The sequence below is a fragment of the Hyla sarda genome, chromosome 2, assembly GCF_029499605.1.
Source record: "Hyla sarda isolate aHylSar1 chromosome 2, aHylSar1.hap1, whole genome shotgun sequence".
Classification (NCBI taxonomy): Eukaryota; Metazoa; Chordata; class Amphibia; order Anura; family Hylidae; genus Hyla; species Hyla sarda.
The window spans coordinates 501,454,864-501,473,994 of NC_079190.1; the positions used below are offsets into that span (position 1 = coordinate 501,454,864).

At 45.7% G+C, this 19,131-nt stretch overlaps 2 protein-coding genes across 3 annotated transcripts in view; one reads left to right on the top strand and one right to left on the bottom strand.

The window, feature by feature from the left end:
- LOC130357218 (oocyte zinc finger protein XlCOF8.4-like) overlaps nucleotides 1–19,131 on the bottom strand; it is a 329,282-nt gene that overhangs the window by 197,382 nt on the left and 112,769 nt on the right. The window lies entirely within an intron of this gene.
- LOC130357227 (gastrula zinc finger protein XlCGF8.2DB-like) overlaps nucleotides 1–19,131 on the top strand; it is a 48,006-nt gene that overhangs the window by 10,837 nt on the left and 18,038 nt on the right. The window contains exon 2 of one of the 2 annotated variants that reach the window (XR_008889139.1): nucleotides 1,482–2,080. The exons of the other annotated variant lie outside the window; for it this stretch is intronic. The gene's annotated coding sequence lies outside the window, so the exon portion shown is untranslated. Of the gene's footprint in view, nucleotides 1–1,481; nucleotides 2,081–19,131 lie in introns of those variants that run through there. 2 annotated transcript variants of the gene reach the window in all.

The following is a 19,131-nucleotide window of genomic DNA, read 5'->3' on the forward strand; positions in this document are numbered from 1 at the left end:
GGGGGGACAGTGTAAGGGGGTGTATATATAGTGTTTTACCCTTTATTATGTGGTAGTGTAGTGTTTTTAGGGTACATTCGCACTGGGGGGTTACGGTGAGTTTTCCCCTAGGAGTTTGCGCTGCGGCGAAAATTTTGCCTCAGCCCAAACTTGAAGCAGGAAACTTACTGTAAACCTGCCTAAGTGAATGTACCCTGTACCTTCACATGGGGGGGGGGGGCAAACCTCCAGCTGTTTCAAAACTACAACTCCCAGCATGCACTGACAGACCGTGCATGCTGGGAGTTGTACTTTTGCAACAGCTGGAGGCACACTGGTTGGAAAACCTTCAGTTATGTTCTGTTACCTAACTCAATATTTTCCAACCAGTGTGTCTCCAGCTGTTGCAAAACTACAACTCCCAGCATGTACTGATCACTGAAGAGCATGCTGGGAGATGTAGTTATGCAACAGCTGGAGGTACGCAACTACAACTCCCAGCATGCCGAGACAGCTGTTTGCTGTTTGGGCATGCTGGGATTTGCAGTTTTGCAACATCTGGAGGGCTACAGTTTATAGACAACTGCACAGTGATCTCAAAACTGTGGCCCTCCAGATGTTGCAAAACTACAAATCCCAGCATGCCCAGACAGCAAACAGCTGTTTGGGCATGCTAGGAGTTGTAATTTTGCCAGATCTGGAGGGATACAGTTTAGAGACCACTGTATAGTGGTCTCAAACTGTAGCCCTCCAGCTGTTGCAAAACTACATATGCCAGCATGCCCAAACAGCTGTCTGGGCATGCTGGAAGTTGTAGTTTTGCAACATCTGGAGGGCTACAGGTGTCTCAAACTGTAGCCCTCCAGATGTTGCTAGACAACTTACCGGCTTCCGTAGGATCCAGGGAGCGGTCCTATTGTGCCGCACGACATTGCCGGCCACAGATCACCGTCGCCCGCTGCCTCCGGATGGGTAAGTGGATCTTCTGCCGTCGGTCCCCTACGGTTTCCCCGTTCTGCCCCGCCTATTGTGGGTGGGCAGGACGGGGAAAACGAAAGTTAACCCCCCCCCCCGCCCCAATCTGCTATTGGTCGTCGCTTCTGTTGACCAATAGCAGGGATATGAGGGGTGGCACCCCTGCCACCTCACACCTATCCCTTAAGGGGGATCGTGGGTGTCTTAGGCACCGCGATCCCCCTTATAATCCGGCTCACCATTGACCCGTATGACCCGAAATAGCCGCATAGACCCGTATGACCCGTAATTACCCCCCTGGGCATTTGCGCAGGGTGCCTGCTGATCGATTCCCACGGTTGTATGGATACGTCCTGGGTCCTTTTAAGTACCATACGCCCTAGGTCCTTAAGGAGTTAAATATGTTATTAGGATGTTATTTTTGTGTATGGGTCCCCTATAAATATACCTTCTTGTTCTACATTGCTTCTCAATAGAGTTTTCCTTAACGTGATGAAGTGTCTAATAACTGTTTATTTCTTCCATAGATCAAACAGAGGTTGGAGAACGTCTTACACTCACCGCGTATCCCATGAGAAAATTGGATATCTACAAATATACTCACTCATTATATTCTTATTCTTCAGACTATAATGTTTCTATCTATAAATGTGTGGAAAAAAATTCTAAATTCTTTTTATAATTAAGGTATGGCTTATTGGCGTTCCTTTCCTTTCACTAAGATGACCGCCGCTAGCGCCATGTCGCTTTGCGCATGCGCCGACTCCTGAGGAAGCCGCAGATAGTGGCGGAACGCGTGGAGCTGCTGTGGTCCCCTGTTTTGGTGAGGTATCCCTGGGTCATCTATCTAGATGTGTGACCAGTGATTTTCCCTTTTTTTTTTGCACAGTATCGGGCAATTGATTATTCATAGTTGACTCTTAATACATTGTTATTTTGTATTTGCCCATACAGTGGTAGGACTTTTATTCCCTTGTTTGTTGGGATACCCGCCAGGGACCACTGTTGGTCCTGCAGGGGGCCTTAGGTGTCTTGTAGGGCTACAGCCCTCCACCAGATTCATGTATATGTTTTTAAATGGTTTTATATTTTGGTGTTGCTGCTTTGTGTATCATTAATAAAGATTTCATTATTTGAATGATTTAGTGGTGTGCGTCATCTATAGTGGTTACTTTCTATCTTTTTGTGGTATACTAGGTGTATACCACCCGCACCCGCATGAGTCTGTGGTGCCCATCTTGTCTTTTTTGCGTAGTGGTGTGGGGGACGGACGCTTGTGGGCACTCCTTTCCCTTCACCAAGATGGCCACGGCTAGCGCCATGTCACTCTGCGCCGATCACGTGGTGTGGTAAGTGGACGCGCTATTGGCCATACAGGTTTCCAAGCCAACACATAACTTAATTATTGTATCACTTGATTGTTAAATTGATTACTTGTTTTCACATAAATATGTGGCACTTCTAACTGTTTGAATGCTTGAGAAAGCCGGTGACAGACCGGTGAAACGTTGTATCACTTTTTTTTTTTTGCATGGGACAATAAACCACTCTTGAACTGTTCCTGGAGTGCTGCGGATTTTCTGTGTATGTATCTATCTATCTCTGTAGTCTAACGTCCTTAAAGGGGTACTCCAGCGCTAAGACATCTTATCTCCTATCCATTACCGGTCCGATCCTGGCTGCTGATAGCATCTGGGACCTGCCGTGCATGACGCGATCACCTCACCTGTGCTCGCAGTCATGTACAGGACATACATGTACGTCCTGGTGTGTTAAGTACCATGGCACCAAGACGTACATTTATGTTCTGTGTCGTTAAGGGGTTAATCCGGATACGGAATTCTGCATCTATGCAGAATTCCTGACATCTGAACATCCCCAAAATATTCATCCAATCAGCTGCAATCGCTGGATCTTTTCTGCCCAGCAACAGAACCTCTGGCTGGAGAATCTGCCCAGCAACAACTGGAGTAAGACCACCTGAGGAATAGAATAAAGGAGGGGGGAGACTGGACCGAACCAATAAATGTTTAATGACAACCATGACTAAAATAAAGGGGGAGGGTTAATTCTGTTTGTCCCCTCTATTATAAGGGGCTCTGTCATATATCTTCCTGTAGTTTAGGTTACATATTGTAGGTGGAGGAGGGGAGGCCAATCTGATGGTGAAAAGGGTATAAAAGACCCCAGCATGGCTCATATGGGGGAACTTACCAGGAGAATATACTTGGGACACTGGAGACACTGACTGGAGATAGAGATCTGAGTGTGTGGAGGGTCCATGTATGGTGACTAGAACATCTCTGAGGTGACTGGAAGTAGAAGGAATTATAAGATATTATGGGGGAGATTTATCAAAACCTGTCCAGAGGAAAAGTTGCTGAGTTACCCATAGCAACCTATCAGATCGCTTCTTTCATTTTGCAGATTCCTTGTCAAAAATGAAAGAAGCGATCTGATTGGTTGCTATGGGCAACTCAGCAACTTTCCTCTGGACAGGTTTTGATAAATCTCCCCCCTATATTTTTTTCATTATATAGAAATATACAGTCATTGCCGTAAATGTTGTCACCCCTGAAATTTTTCAAGAAAATGAAGTATTCCTCACAGGAAAGGATTGCAGTAACACATGTTTTGCTATACACTTGTTTATTCCCTTTGTGTGTATTGGAACTAAAACAAAAAAGGGAGGGGAAAAAAAAAAAAAGGAAATTGGACATAATGTCACCAAACTCCAAAAATGGGCTGGACACAATTATTGGCACCCTTTCAAGATTGTGGAAAAATAAGATTGTTTCAAGCATGTGATGCTCCTTTAAACTCACCTAGGGCAAGTAACAAGTGTGGGCAATATAAAAATCACACCTGTAAACATATAAAAAGGAGAGAAGTTCACTTAGCCTTTGCATTGTGTGTGTGTGTGTGTGTGTGTGTATACCACACTAAGCATGGACAACAGAAAGAGGAGAAGAGAACTGTCTGAGGACTTGAGAACCAAAATTGTGGAAAAATATCAACAATCTCAAGGTTATAAGTCCATCTCCAGAGTTCTAGATTTGCCTTTGTCCACAGTGGGCAACATTGTCAAGAAGTCTGCAACCCATGGCACTCTAGCTAATCTCCCTGGGTGTGAATGGAAGAGAAAAATTGATGAAAGGTGTCAACGCAGGATAGTCCGGATGGTGGATAAGCAGCCCCAAACAATTTCCAAATATATTCAAGCTGTCCTGCAGGTTCAGAGAGCATCAGTGACTACATTTTGCCAAAATGAACTTGAGTAAGCCAAAATCCTTCTGTCTTGTGGACAGATGAGACCAAGATAGAGCTTTTTGGTAAAGCACATCATTCTACTGTTTACCGATAACGGAATGAGGCCTACAAAGAAAAGAACACAGTACCTACAGTGAAATATGGTGGAGGTTCAATGATGTTTTGGGTTGTTTTGCTGCCTCTGGCACTGGGTGCCTTGAATGTGTGCAAGGCATCATAAAATCTGAGAATTACCAACGGATTTTGGGTCGCACTGTACAACCCAGTGTAAGAAAGCTGGGTTTGCATCCAACCTCTTTGGTCTTCCAGCAGGACAATGACCCCAAACATAAGTCAAAAAGCACCCAGAAATGGATGGCAACAAAGCGCTGCAGAGTTCTGAAGTTTCCAGCAATGAGTCCAGATCTAAATCCCATTGAACACCTGTGGAGAGATCTTAAAATTGCTGTTGGGAAAAGGCGCCTTCCAATAAGAGAGACCTGGAGCAGTTTGTAAAGAAAGAGTGGTCCAACATTCCGGCTGAGAGGTGTAAGAAGCTTATTGATGCTTATAGGAAGCCACTTATTTCAGTTATTTTTTCCAAAGGGTGTGCAACCAAATATTAAGTTTAGGGTGCCAATAATTTTGTCCAGACCATTTTTGGAGTTTGGTGACATTATGTCCTATTTGCTTTTTTCCTCCCTTTTTTGGTTTAGTTCCAAAACACACAAAGGGAATAAACATGTGCATAGTAAAACATGTGTTACTGCAATCCTTTTCTGTGAGAAATACTTCATTTCAAATATCAAGGCTGCCAACATTTACGTCCGTGACTGTGTGTGTATGCATATATATATAAAAAAAAAAAATAATAAATATATATATATATATATATATATATATATATATATATATATATATATATATATATATACAAAAATCCAAGGAAAGAAAGACGTAGCAACTCGCCGCTTGCTGAAAGTGGTCTTTATTTGCGATTACTTCAGTGGATCATAAAGACTCTGGGATCATGCAGGTGCAGGTGCGGGGCGAGGGAGCGGGTGGGGGTGGCTAGACAACAGCTCTGTTTCACGTCATCTGACGCTTCATCCGGTCTGGCTCGGACAGGTGTAACGGGGCTTATATGCTCCCTCCCCTTGCAGGGGCGGGACACACAGGTAAGCAGGAAAAACGGGGGAATGTGAACACGTACATAAAATCAATATAACATAGTGCACAAATTAACCCCAAAAGAAGTACACCTTTAAAAACATATATATATATATATATCTACAGAAAAAAGTGAAGAAGGAGCACCATGTGTGGCTATAGCCAAGGATTCCAAGATCCACGTGGGTGCTCATCCCCAGGGCCAGACCCAGGCCCCAAGTAAACACAGCAAAAAGTGGAAGAGAGCGGCACTCCAACTTTCCGTGAAAACCCAGTGAGGGTGTATTTATTCACACATCTGCAATACACGCGACGTTTCGGCCCGTCAATAGAGCCTTTCTCAAGCACAGTGACAATTCAACAAAACATCTTATTTATAGGCCCCTCAATATCACATATTAATGAGGGGGGTGTGACTAAACAGTGTCACAACACAGTGATGTCATTACATATAAAACTTCATATCAGTGATCAATGCAGTAAACATCAAATAAATTCATCATGAACATCTGATCATACTAATAATATACATCTCCATAGTGTTTGATTACAGTACCAGTCCATTAGTGATCTTCAATCGTGATCCAGCTCCGGTGCAGAGGGCGGCTCTCTTCTGACGATAAGTCCCAACAGCCAATAGTATAGATTCATATTGCCGGCACAGTCCGTTTGTAAACATCCAGTCTGCGCATGTCACGGATCTCCACATCCGGTGAAACCGGAAATCATCATCCTGTATTCAACGTCAGTTGCCTGAGGTGTGTGGGAGGGACGGACTCTAACCTTGGTCATACCCGCATTGATTCGCGCATGCTCCACTCTCCATCCCAATGACGGGCGGCCATATTTGTAGAGGGCACCGTCACCCTATATCACAATATTACCCCATTCATGCACAAACTTGAGCGAGGATATACTGACTATCAATATCAATTATTGGTCTGTTTATGTAATACTTAAATTCATGAAAAAATATATAAAATAACACACTATTAATGTTCACTAGACACATTGCGTTAATCATTATTCATTGTGTCCAGCATCAGACAAGGTGACCATTCACCCAGGTCCCGCTACCCCTCTAGGTGGGTCCCAAATAGGCTGCCCTATAAATAAATCGTGGGCATCAATTACCTGGGAAGGAATTCCACAATGGAGTTTCCCACTCTTGGTGCCCTATCCGGGCTACCCTAGTGATCTCACCTCCACCTACATCCTAACACCACCTCACAGGTTGGGCCTCTGTGGGAGAATTTTAATCGGTCAACCCCATTTGTGACATGTGTCGCAATGTGTCTATAGTTAAGAAAAAGAACCTGACCGTGCTAATTATAATATGTATATTCTCGATCGTGTACAGCACAATGGGAGTATAGTGATGAAGGCGTGCTACTCGACTGACGAGAAGACCGTTGAATTTGGACCATACAATTACCTGTAAGTTTTCATCACTATACTCGATATATCACTAGAATGGGACCAAACCCTGCACCAAACCCCGCTCTAAACTCTGCCAACATATCTGCACCAAGATGGAAGCTACCCACAACAACAAGACATAATATTAGGGGACTATACGCCCGCACAGCCCCAAATGTGGTCTACATGATACAATGCACCAGGTGTGACATGGGATGCTACATTGGGGAAACCGGACGGAAACTCAACGAAAGGATGAACCTACACAAACATTCCATCAACCGCCATAAAGAAAATGACTACTGCACCCCAGTTGGGCACCATTTTACCCAATCAGGTCACTCCATACATGACCTTACAATCAGGATACTGAGAGGGAAGTTCAAAAACACACGAGAGAAAGACATTTGAAGCCAAAATGATACTGTTTTTTGACTTGAAAAACGGGACTCAATGTGGATTTGAGCTTCTTATCTCATTATCAAAATTTCTTATAACCTGTACTGTCTTCTCTTTTGCATCTCACTTTGTCCTGCTTAATTACAGGCTCTTCCCTGCTCCCCCCCCTCCCTCCCCCCTTTTTCTCATCCTTATCTATGTAGTCTATGTTCCCATAGCAGGACAATTTATGGCCCTTCTTAGTGTGAATTCTCCACATCTATTGTCTTAACCCCTGCATATTTGTGAGATGTAACCTGTGTCTTCTGCTTGTGAGCTTAGATTTGCTTTGGACTTGAAAAAGGGAGGAATCCCGAAAGCTTGTCTCAACAAAATTCTGTTAGTCCAATAAAAAAGGTATTACAAGATACTGCGACATTTTTTGATTTGCATCTATATATATGAGTTAATATCACACAGTGCTTATATTTATGCAGAGCAGTAAATAAAGAGGATTGGTTTAACCTGGGATACAGTCGTATCTAATTGGACTGTACCATTAATACACTCTCTATGTACCTATTATATATTGCAAATTTTTTTCTTATCAAATACTTAACTCTTTGTTTACTGCTATCAATTTTAAGTAAAGAAAGAGTTGCATAATGTGAAGCCTCCGTCTTGTAATAAAATCTCAAATTGTGTAACATCTTTACCTCAGTAGTAAATAGATATAATGGTGACATGTAGCACTCACAGGCATAGAGCTGAAATATCCTCTCTATATTACAGACTGGGGCTGCACTGTGCTGTCACTGGAGATCTTTGCAATAATAATAATTAGCTTTTTCAGAAAGCGCAAACTTATTCCATAGCGTTATACAGAGATTGTCATCACTCCCTTTGGTCCTTGTTCCCAATGTGGCTCACAATCTAAACTCCTCTAAACTGACCCATCATTGTGTTTTTGTTGGAGGAAGGCCACAAGAACATGAGAACAGCCTGAGAATACAAGAAGCCATCACTCATCATTAACCCCTTAAGGACCACAGATTTTTTCATTTTTGCACCTTCGTTTTTTCCTCCTCACCTTAAATCATAACGTTTTCAACCTACAGACCCATATGAGGCTTGTTTTTTGCACCCCCAATTAACTTTGCATCAAAATCAGTTATTTCACCACAAAATCTACAGCGGAAACAAAAAAACTTATTTGTGGAGCAAAATTGCCAAAAAAAAACCTCCATTTTGTAACTTTTAGGGGGCTTCTACTTCCCAGTGCACATTTAGGTTAAAATGAAACCTTATCTTTATTCTGTAGATCCATATGATTAAAATGATACCCAACTTATATAGGTTTGATTTCTTTTACTTTTTAAAAAATTATAACTTTTTGTATGAAAATTATCATGTTTAAAATTGTCCTCTTCTGGCCCCTATAACATTTTTATATTTCCTCTACAGGGATTGTGTGATGGCTCATTTTTTTGTGCTGTGATCTGTAGATTTTATCTTTACCATTTTTCTTTTGATGGGACTTTTTGATCTTGATTTTTTTGTTTTGATGGGACTTTTTATACATGTTTTTTCAGTGTATACAGAGTGACCAAAAATACATAATTCTGGACTTTAGTATATTTTTTTACGTATACGCATTGTCCGTGCGGTTTGATTTACGTTTTATTTTTAGATTTCAGACATTTACGCACACGACGATACAACATATATGTTACGCCGAGCGCTCCGGGTCCCCGCTCCTCCCCGGAGCGCTCGCTTCTCTCTCGCTACCACAGCGCTCCGGGCAGCTCCACTGACCCGGTGCGCTGCGATACCGTCTCCAGCCGGGATGCGATTCGCGATGCGGGTGGCGCCCGCTCGCGATGCGCATCCCGGCTCCCGTACCTGACTCGCTCTCCGTCTGTCCTGTCCCGGCGCGCGCGGCCCCGCTCCCTAGGGCGCGCGCGCGCCGGGTCTCTGCGATTTAAAGGGCCACTGCGCCGCTGATTGGCGCAGTGGTTCCAATTAGTGTGTTCACCTGTGCACTCCCTATTTATACCTCACTTCCCCTTCACTCCCTCGCCGGATCTTGTTGCCATTGTGCCAGTGAAAGCGTTTCCTTGTGTGTTCCTAGCCTGTGTTCCAGACCTCCTGCCGTTGCCCCCGACTACGATCCTTGCTGCCTGCCCCGACCTTCTGCTACGTCCGACCTTGCTTCTGTCTACTCCCTTGTACCGCGCCTATCTTCAGCAGTCAGAGAGGTTGAGCCGTTGCTAGTGGATACGACCTGGTCACTACCGCCGCAGCAAGACCATCCCGCTTTGCGGCGGGCTCTGGTGAAAACCAGTAGTGACTTAGAACCGATCCACTAGCACGGTCCACGCCAATCCCTCTCTGGCACAGAGGATCCACTACCTGCCAGCCGGCATCGTGACAGTAGATCCGGCCATGGATCCCGCTGAAGTTCCTCTGCCAGTTGTCGCCGACCTCACCACGGTGGTCGCCCAGCAGTCACAACAGATAGCGCAACAAGGCCAAAAGCTGTCTCAACTGACCGTGATGCTACAGCAGCTACTACCACAGCTTCAACAATCATCTCCTCCGCCAGCTCCTGCACCTCCTCCGCAGCGAGTGGCCGCTTCTGGTCTACGACTATCCTTGCCGGATAAATTTGATGGGGACTCTAAATTCTGCCGTGGCTTTCTTTCCCAATGTTCCCTGCACTTGGAGATGATGTCGGACCAGTTTCCTACTGAAAGGTCTAAGGTGGCTTTCGTAGTCAGCCTTCTGTCTGGAAAAGCTCTGTCATGGGCCACACCGCTCTGGGACCGCAATGATCCCGTCACTGCCTCTATACACTCCTTCTTCTCGGAAATTCGAAGTGTCTTTGAGGAACCTGCCCGAGCCTCTTCTGCTGAGACTGCCCTGTTGAACCTGGTCCAGGGTAATTCTTCCGTTGGCGAGTACGCCGTACAGTTCCGTACTCTTGCTTCAGAATTATCCTGGAATAATGAGGCCCTCTGCGCGACCTTTAAAAAAGGCCTATCCAGCAACATTAAAGATGTTCTGGCCGCACGAGAAATCCCTGCTAACCTACATGAACTCATTCATCTAGCCACTCGCATTGACATGCGTTTTTCCGAAAGGCGTCAGGAGCTCCGCCAGGATATGGACTTTGTTCGCACAAGGCGTTTTTTCTCCCCGGCTCCTCTCTCCTCTGGTCCCCTGCAATCCGTTCCTGTGCCTCCCGCCGTGGAGGCTATGCAGGTCGACCGGTCTCGCCTGACACCTCAAGAGAGGACACGACGCCGCATGGAGAATCTCTGCCTGTACTGTGCCAGTACCGAACACTTCCTGAAGGATTGTCCTATCCGTCCTCCCCGCCTGGAAAGACGTACGCTGACTCCGCACAAAGGTGAGACAGTCCTTGATGTCTACTCTGCTTCTCCACGTCTTACTGTGCCTGTGCGGATATCTGCCTCTGCCTTCTCCTTCTCTACTATGGCCTTCTTGGATTCCGGATCTGCAGGAAATTTTATTTTGGCCTCTCTCCTCAACAGGTTCAACATCCCGGTGACCAGTCTCGCCAGACCCCTCTACATCAATTGTGTAAACAATGAAAGATTGGACTGTACCATACGTTTCCGCACGGAGCCCCTTCTAATGTGCATCGGACCTCATCACGAGAAGATTGAATTTTTGGTCCTCCCCAATTGCACTTCCGAAATTCTCCTTGGACTACCCTGGCTTCAACTCCATTCCCCAACCCTGGATTGGTCCACTGGGGAGATCAAGAGTTGGGGGCCCTCTTATTTCAAGGACTGCCTAAAACCGGTTCCCAGTACCCCTTGCCGTGACTCTGTGGTTCCTCCTGTAACCGGTCTCCCTAAGGCCTATATGGACTTTGCGGATGTTTTTTGCAAAAAACAAGCTGAGACTCTACCTCCTCACAGGCCTTATGATTGTCCTATTGACCTCCTCCCGGGCACTACTCCACCCCGGGGCAGAATTTATCCTCTGTCCGCCCCAGAGACTCTTGCTATGTCTGAGTACATCCAGGAAAATTTAAAAAAGGGCTTTATCCGTAAATCCTCCTCTCCTGCCGGAGCCGGATTTTTCTTTGTGTCCAAAAAAGATGGCTCTCTACGTCCTTGCATAGACTACCGCGGTCTTAATAAAATCACGGTAAAGAACCGCTACCCCCTACCCCTCATCTCTGAACTCTTTGATCGCCTCCAAGGTGCCCACATCTTTACCAAACTGGACTTAAGAGGTGCTTATAATCTCATCCGCATCAGAGAGGGGGATGAATGGAAAACGGCATTTAACACTAGAGATGGACACTTTGAGTATCTGGTCATGCCCTTTGGCCTGTGCAACGCCCCTGCCGTCTTCCAAGACTTTGTTAATGAAATTTTTCGTGATCTCTTATACTCCTGTGTTGTTGTATATCTGGACGATATCCTGATTTTTTCTGCCAATCTAGAAGAACACCGCCAGCATGTCCGTATGGTTCTTCAGAGACTTCGTGACAATCAACTTTATGCCAAGATTGAGAAATGTCTGTTTGAATGCCAATCTCTTCCTTTCCTAGGATACTTGGTCTCTGGCCAGGGACTACAAATGGATCCAGACAAACTCTCTGCCGTCTTAGATTGGCCACGCCCCTCCGGACTCCGTGCTATCCAACGTTTTTTGGGGTTCGCCAATTATTACAGGCAATTTATTCCACATTTTTCTACCGTTGTGGCCCCTATCGTGGCTTTAACCAAAAAAAATGCCAATCCCAAGTCTTGGCCTCCTCAAGCGGAAGACACCTTTAAACGGCTCAAGTCTGCCTTTTCTTCGGCTCCCGTGCTCTCCAGACCTGACCCATCTAAACCCTTCCTATTGGAGGTTGATGCCTCCTCTGTAGGAGCTGGAGCGGTCCTTCTACAAAAAAATTCTTCCGGGCATGCTGTTACTTGTGGTTTTTTTTCTAGGACCTTCTCTCCGGCGGAGAGGAACTACTCCATCGGGGATCGAGAGCTTCTAGCCATTAAATTAGCACTTGAGGAATGGAGGCATCTGCTGGAGGGATCAAGATTTCCAGTTATTATTTACACCGATCACAAGAACCTCTCCTATCTCCAGTCTGCCCAACGGCTGAATCCTCGCCAGGCGGTCTCTGTTCTTTGCCCAATTTAATTTTGAAATTCACTTTCGGCCTGCCGATAAGAACATTAGGGCCGATGCTCTCTCTCGTTCCTCGGATGCCTCGGAAGTTGAACTCTCTCCGCAACACATCATTCCTCCTGACTGCCTGATTTCCACTTCTCCAGCCTCCATCAGGCAAACTCCTCCAGGAAAGACCTTCGTCTCTCCACGCCAACGCCTCGGAATCCTCAAATGGGGTCACTCCTCCCATCTCGCAGGTCATGCAGGCATCAAGAAATCTGTGCAACTCATCTCTCGCTTCTATTGGTGGCCGACTCTGGAGACGGATGTCGTGGACTTTGTGCGAGCCTGCACTGTCTGTGCCCGGGATAAGACTCCTCGCCAGAGGCCCGCTGGTTTTCTTCATCCTCTGCCTGTCCCCGAACAGCCTTGGTCTCTGATTGGTATGGATTTTATTACAGACCTACCCCCATCCCGTGGCAACACTGTTGTTTGGGTGGTCGTTGATCGATTCTCCAAAATGGCACATTTCATCCCTCTTCCTGGTCTTCCTTCAGCGCCTCAGTTGGCTAAACAATTTTTTGTACACATTTTTCGTCTTCACGGGTTACCCACACAGATAGTCTCGGATAGAGGCGTCCAATTCGTGTCAAAATTCTGGAGGGCTCTCTGTAAACAACTCAAGATTAAATTAAACTTTTCTTCTGCATATCATCCTCAATCCAATGGACAAGTAGAAAGAATTAACCAGGTCTTGGGTGATTATTTACGACATTTTGTTTCCTCCCGCCAGGATGATTGGGCAGATCTTCTACCATGGGCCGAATTCTCGTATAACTTTAGAGTCTCTGAATCTTCCTCCAAATCCCCATTTTTCGTGGTGTACGGCCGTCACCCTCTTCCCCCCCTCCCTACTCCCTTGCCCTCTGGTTTGCCCGCTGTAGATGAAGTGACTCGTGATCTTTCCACCATATGGAAAGAGACCCAAAATTCTCTTTTACAGGCTTCATCTCGCATGAAAAAGTTTGCCGATAAGAAAAGAAGAGCTCCCCCCATTTTTGCTCCCGGAGACAAGGTATGGCTCTCCGCTAAATATGTCCGCTTTCGTGTCCCCAGTTACAAACTGGGTCCACGCTATCTTGGTCCTTTCAAAGTCTTGTGCCAAATTAATCCTGTCTCTTACAAACTTCTTCTTCCTCCTTCTCTCCGTATTCCTAATGCCTTTCATGTCTCTCTTCTTAAACCACTCATCATCAACCGTTTCTCTCCCAAGTTAGTTTCTCCCACTCCTGTCTCCGGTTCTTCTGACGTCTTCTCAGTGAAAGAGATACTGGCCTCCAAGACGGTCAGAGGAAAAAGGTTCTTTTTGGTGGATTGGGAGGGCTGTGGACCTGAAGAGAGATCCTGGGAACCTGAGGACAACATCCTAGACAAAAGTCTGCTCCTCAGGTTCTCAGGCTCTAAGAAGAGGGGGAGACCCAAGGGGGGGGGTACTGTTACGCCGAGCGCTCCGGGTCCCCGCTCCTCCCCGGAGCGCTCGCTTCTCTCTCGCTACCACAGCGCTCCGGGCAGCTCCACTGACCCGGTGCGCTGCGATACCGTCTCCAGCCGGGATGCGATTCGCGATGCGGGTGGCGCCCGCTCGCGATGCGCATCCCGGCTCCCGTACCTGACTCGCTCTCCGTCTTTCCTGTCCCGGCGCGCGCGGCCCCGCTCCCTAGGGCGCGCGCGCGCCGGGTCTCTGCGATTTAAAGGGCCACTGCGCCGCTGATTGGCGCAGTGGTTCCAATTAGTGTGTTCACCTGTGCACTCCCTATTTATACCTCACTTCCCCTTCACTCCCTCGCCGGATTTTGTTGCCATTGTGCCAGTGAAAGCGTTTCCTTGTGTGTTCCTAGCCTGTGTTCCAGACCTCCTGCCGTTGCCCCCGACTACGATCCTTGCTGCCTGCCCCGACCTTCTGCTACGTCCGACCTTGCTTCTGTCTACTCCCTTGTACCGCGCCTATCTTCAGCAGTCAGAGAGGTTGAGCCGTTGCTAGTGGATACGACCTGGTCACTACCGCCGCAGCAAGACCATCCCGCTTTGCGGCGGGCTCTGGTGAAAACCAGTAGTGACTTAGAACCGATCCACTAGCACGGTCCACGCCAATCCCTCTCTGGCACAGAGGATCCACTACCTGCCAGCCGGCATCGTTACAATATATTTGTCTTTTTTTTGTTTACATGTTTGTTTTTTTATGGGAAAAGGGGGGTGATTCAAAGTTTTATAAAGAAAGGGGGTTGAATCACCTTTATTAAGACCTTTTTAAAATTTTTTACACGATTGTTTAGTCCCCTTAGGGGACTATTGCATGCAATCTTTAGATTGCATATACAGAACAATGCTATGCCATAGCATAGTGTTAAGTGTTATTGGTGCTCGATTGCTGAGGCTTCCTGGAGCATCGAGCAACTGATCAGATGGCAAGGAGGCAGATAAGGTTCCTCCCACCATCCTCTTGGCTGAGCGGAACATCACAATTTCACCGCAATGGTCACGATCAGCTCCGCTGAGCTGCTGGGACCGTTTATTTTATTTTAGACGATGCAATCAACTTTAATCGGGGCGCCTAAGGGCTTAATGCAGGACATCCCCATGAGTGGTGAAGTCCGAAATTAAACATGGGTCCTGGTGGCCAATAGCCGCCAAGACCACCACGCTATGACACGGGCACAGGGTGTACATGTACGCCCTGAGTCCTTAAAGGGTTAACCCTTCAGATGCTGTAATCAATGTCATTCAAAGTATCTATAGGTAAAATGGAGGTGCTGAGTTTAGGGGGGGTGGGGTCTTGGGTTCTCATTGGACCCCCTCCATGCAGTCGTGGGGGTCTGATGAGTGCAAATGGAGGCTTGATGTCTATTACCATCCTCCAGCAGACAGGTTGTTCAATCTACCTTTGTTGTCTGCCAAGAAGACTGTACAAGAAGATCGCCAAAATAATACCAGCAAGTGCTTTTATGACATAATACTGAACAGTACATTGCAATCTAATGATTGCTTATAATAATTTGCTATGGAGACTTAAAAAGTTGCATTTAAAAACAATGTATAAAAAATATATAAACAACCCCCCCCCCCCCAATAAAATAGAACATCGCCCACCTTTTTTATTAAAAAAATGTAAAACCCCACCAAAACTCCCAACATATTTGGTATTGCCCCTTGCAGAAGGGTTTCAACTTTTTAAATGTAATGAGGTAGGTTTATTAAAACCTGTGCAGAGGAAGAGTGGTGCAGTTGCATAAAGCAACCAATCAGATTGCTTATTTCATTTTTAAACAAGCCTGTGACAAAAAAAATCTGATTGGTTGCTATGAGCAACTACACCACTCCTCCTCTGCACAAGTTTTGATAAATCTCCCCCAATGTTTATAATCCCGCAGGGGGAACAGTGAAGACACAGAATTTGTGATTTTTGGTCACATCATGTGTCAGAATTTTTTTTATAAAAAGGAAATAATTTCCATTAATACAATTATGGTCCTGATAAAAACTACAGATCATGGTATAGAAAATGACCATCATACAGTCCTGTATATAGAAAAATAAAAGTGTTATATTCAGGACCGGACTGGGACCGAAAACAGGCCCTGGCATTTTAGACTAAGCAGCCTATTCAAGCATGGGTGTGGCTATGTTAAGGCGGAGCCACAAAGGGGAGTGGCAAATGTCAGTGATATCACCTACATATTACTGTATTACTATAATATCGTTACTGACCAAATGTGAGCAATAGGATAGACTGGTGGGGGCTTAAAAGTAGTAAAACTTAATTTCTCTATTTTGAATTGTGAAGAAATAAAAGTTGTGTTTTCAGGTCAGTGTCATATATTGTGAATTGTAGACCCCCCCCCCCCCCCCCTTCATATCTCAGTGAGGTTCAGGACGGCACTGCCGGCTGTAATCCATGGAATACTCACCTAGAGTCGTCCTCATGTCTTGTCATTTTCTGTCATGTTGAGGTCTCGTTCCTCTTTGTGTCATAAACCTTCTTTATATGTGCAGGAAATATGGAGGTTTGGTGTGTGAAATCCTTATAATATGTTGTATGTGATATAATATGGAGAATTACATCTATGTGAGATAAAGATGGAGAGTCCTGTGTATGGTGTCATGTCTGGAGGTGGAGGGACACAAGACATCATGGTTCCCAGTATACATGTTGTTGTGCTCTCCCCCTCCCCCACCTTTTCCTCACAGGTTGTTTCTGTACTTAGTTATTCTGCCCAGCAACAGCTGTTCTGATAAGAGATGGATTCCTGGTTCTAATTGGACGTCCAGATTCTGCCCAGCAACCGAGATCTTCTGCCCAGCGATGCTTCTGCCCCAACAGCATTCTGATTGGCTACAGGCCCAACGGCGGGAACAGGTTTTTCCCCCCTAAATACAGGACTCTGGTGTCTCCAGCTCAGTCAGCCTGTGGTGAAGATTAGTGATGGAAAGTCCGGCTCACTACAGTGAATCGTTTAATTTCGAGTGATTCACTGAAAGGAACCGATTCATGAACCGACTCCGGTTCTTTTTGTGAAAAGGAAGGGGTGGGGGGGTTGTTACTCCCTAGTAACTACTTCTCACTCCCCACACTGCCGATTGGCCTTAACCCCTTCTCTGTAGTCTATTAATGCCTGTTGTGCATGAGGCTTAATAGACTATATTGGAGGAGGGGGGGGGGGAAACTAGTCGGCAGTGTGGGGAGTGACATGGAGGCAAACATGGTGATATCACACCCTACATCTGCAAACCCCCTTCCATTATATTCTATCAAAGGACAACTGCAGTGCAATATACACTTATCCCCTATCTACAAGATAGGGGATAAGTGTTTAATCGTGGGGGGTCCGACCACTGGGACCCCCCACGATCTCCTGTACGGGGCCGCGGCTGTGCCGTGGCTCTCCCGTGCAGGGGACGTGCCGGCCGCAGCATGACGTTGCGGCCTGCACGCCTCCTCCATGCATCTCTATAGGAGAGGCGGGGAGGCAGTGTTCGTGCCTCCCCCATAGAACTGTATGGGGACGGGGAGGAGACAGGTTGTCACCATCGACTGTGAGCGCTAATGGCGGCGCCCCATACGGGAGATCTCGGGGGGTCCCAGCGGTCGGACCCCCCCGTGATCAAACACTTATCCCCTATCTTGTAGATAGGGGATAAGTGTATAGTGTGCTGCAGTTGTCCTGTAAGCCTCCTATCTGCCTACTCCCAACTCTGAGAGTAATTTACATATGTATATAATTCTTATCACACAGCTCCACTGCATCCCACCCCTCCCCTTGTATTATGATCCTAGAATGAGAGATCCGCCTGTACAGTCTCCTGCTCCTTACAGTCCGAGTCAGTATCTGATCACTGATTCACTGACTCAAAGAGCCGTCTGATCTGATCTTCAGTACAGGACCAGGTATCAGTATACAGCTCACTGACTCTATGAACCGTACGATCAGATCTTCAGTACAGGACCAGGTATCAGTATACAGCTCACTGACTCTATGAACCGTACGATCAGATCTTCAGTACAGGACAGTGAAGACTCTGAGCATCACTACTCTTAAAATGACTGTAAGCTCCGCCCCCACAGGTCACATGATTACCACAGGTCGTCCTACAGTGTTCAGTAAGCAAAGGGCAGGTTTTGGTCGGGCTGACTCGGGCAGTCAGTCACTGTACTTATGCTCTGGGTAGAGACCGCTGCTATTCATTCAGTGGCTGCCTGACCAGGACCAGCAGAATGCTGGGAGGTGGGGGCATTTAAAAAAAGATTTTAAAAGAAGTAGTCAGCCGCAGGCCCCCACTCAGGACCTGTCAGTCCGTCCCTGCTGCTGCCTATAACCCGATCCATGAGTCTGGTTACCAGTGCAGTTACTGAATGAACCGTTTTAAACGATTCATTTAATATGATGAATTGAATCATCCGGATCATTGAAAAGAACCGGATCAAAAGAACGAATCACTAAAGAACCAGACATCACTAGTGAAGATGAGGAGAAGGGAAGTCATGTGTGGACATGTTTATTATTATAGTTCTGGAATTTTATTATTACTGCTTTGGTTTAACCCCGTAATGACTCAGCCCATTTTGACCTTAAGGACACAGCCATTTTTTGCAAACCTGACCTGTGTCACTTAATGCATTAATGACTCTGTGATGCTTTTACTAATGAATTTGATTCTGAGATTATTTTTTCATGACATATTCTAATTTAAGATAGTGGTAAATTTTTGTTGATCATTGCATCATTTCTTTGTGAAAAATACAAAAATGTCATGAAAATTTTTACATTTTGCATTTTTCTGACTTTGAAATTCTCTGCTTGTAAGGAAATTGGGCGTACCAAAATAAATGATATATTAATTCACATATACAATATATGTCTACTTTATGTTGGCATCATAAGGTTTTCATGTTTTTCCTCTTTGAAGACATTAGAGGCCTTCAAAGTATAGCAGCAAATTTCCAAATTTTCACAAAAAATTCTAAATCTGTATTTTTTTAGTGACCAGTTCAGTTTGACGTGGATTTGAGGTGCCCTTCTGTAAGAAATGACCCACTATAGAAACTGCACCCCTCAAAGAATTCAAAATGACATTCGGAAAGTTTAACCCTTTAGGTCTTGGTCTTGTATTACAATTTTTTTCATTTTTGCAAGGGGTAAAATGAGGAAAAGTCCCCCAAAATTAGTACCCAATTTCTCTCAAGAATGAAAATACCTCATATGGCGATATAAAGTGATCTACGGGGGCTCAGAAGGGAAGGAGCCACATTGG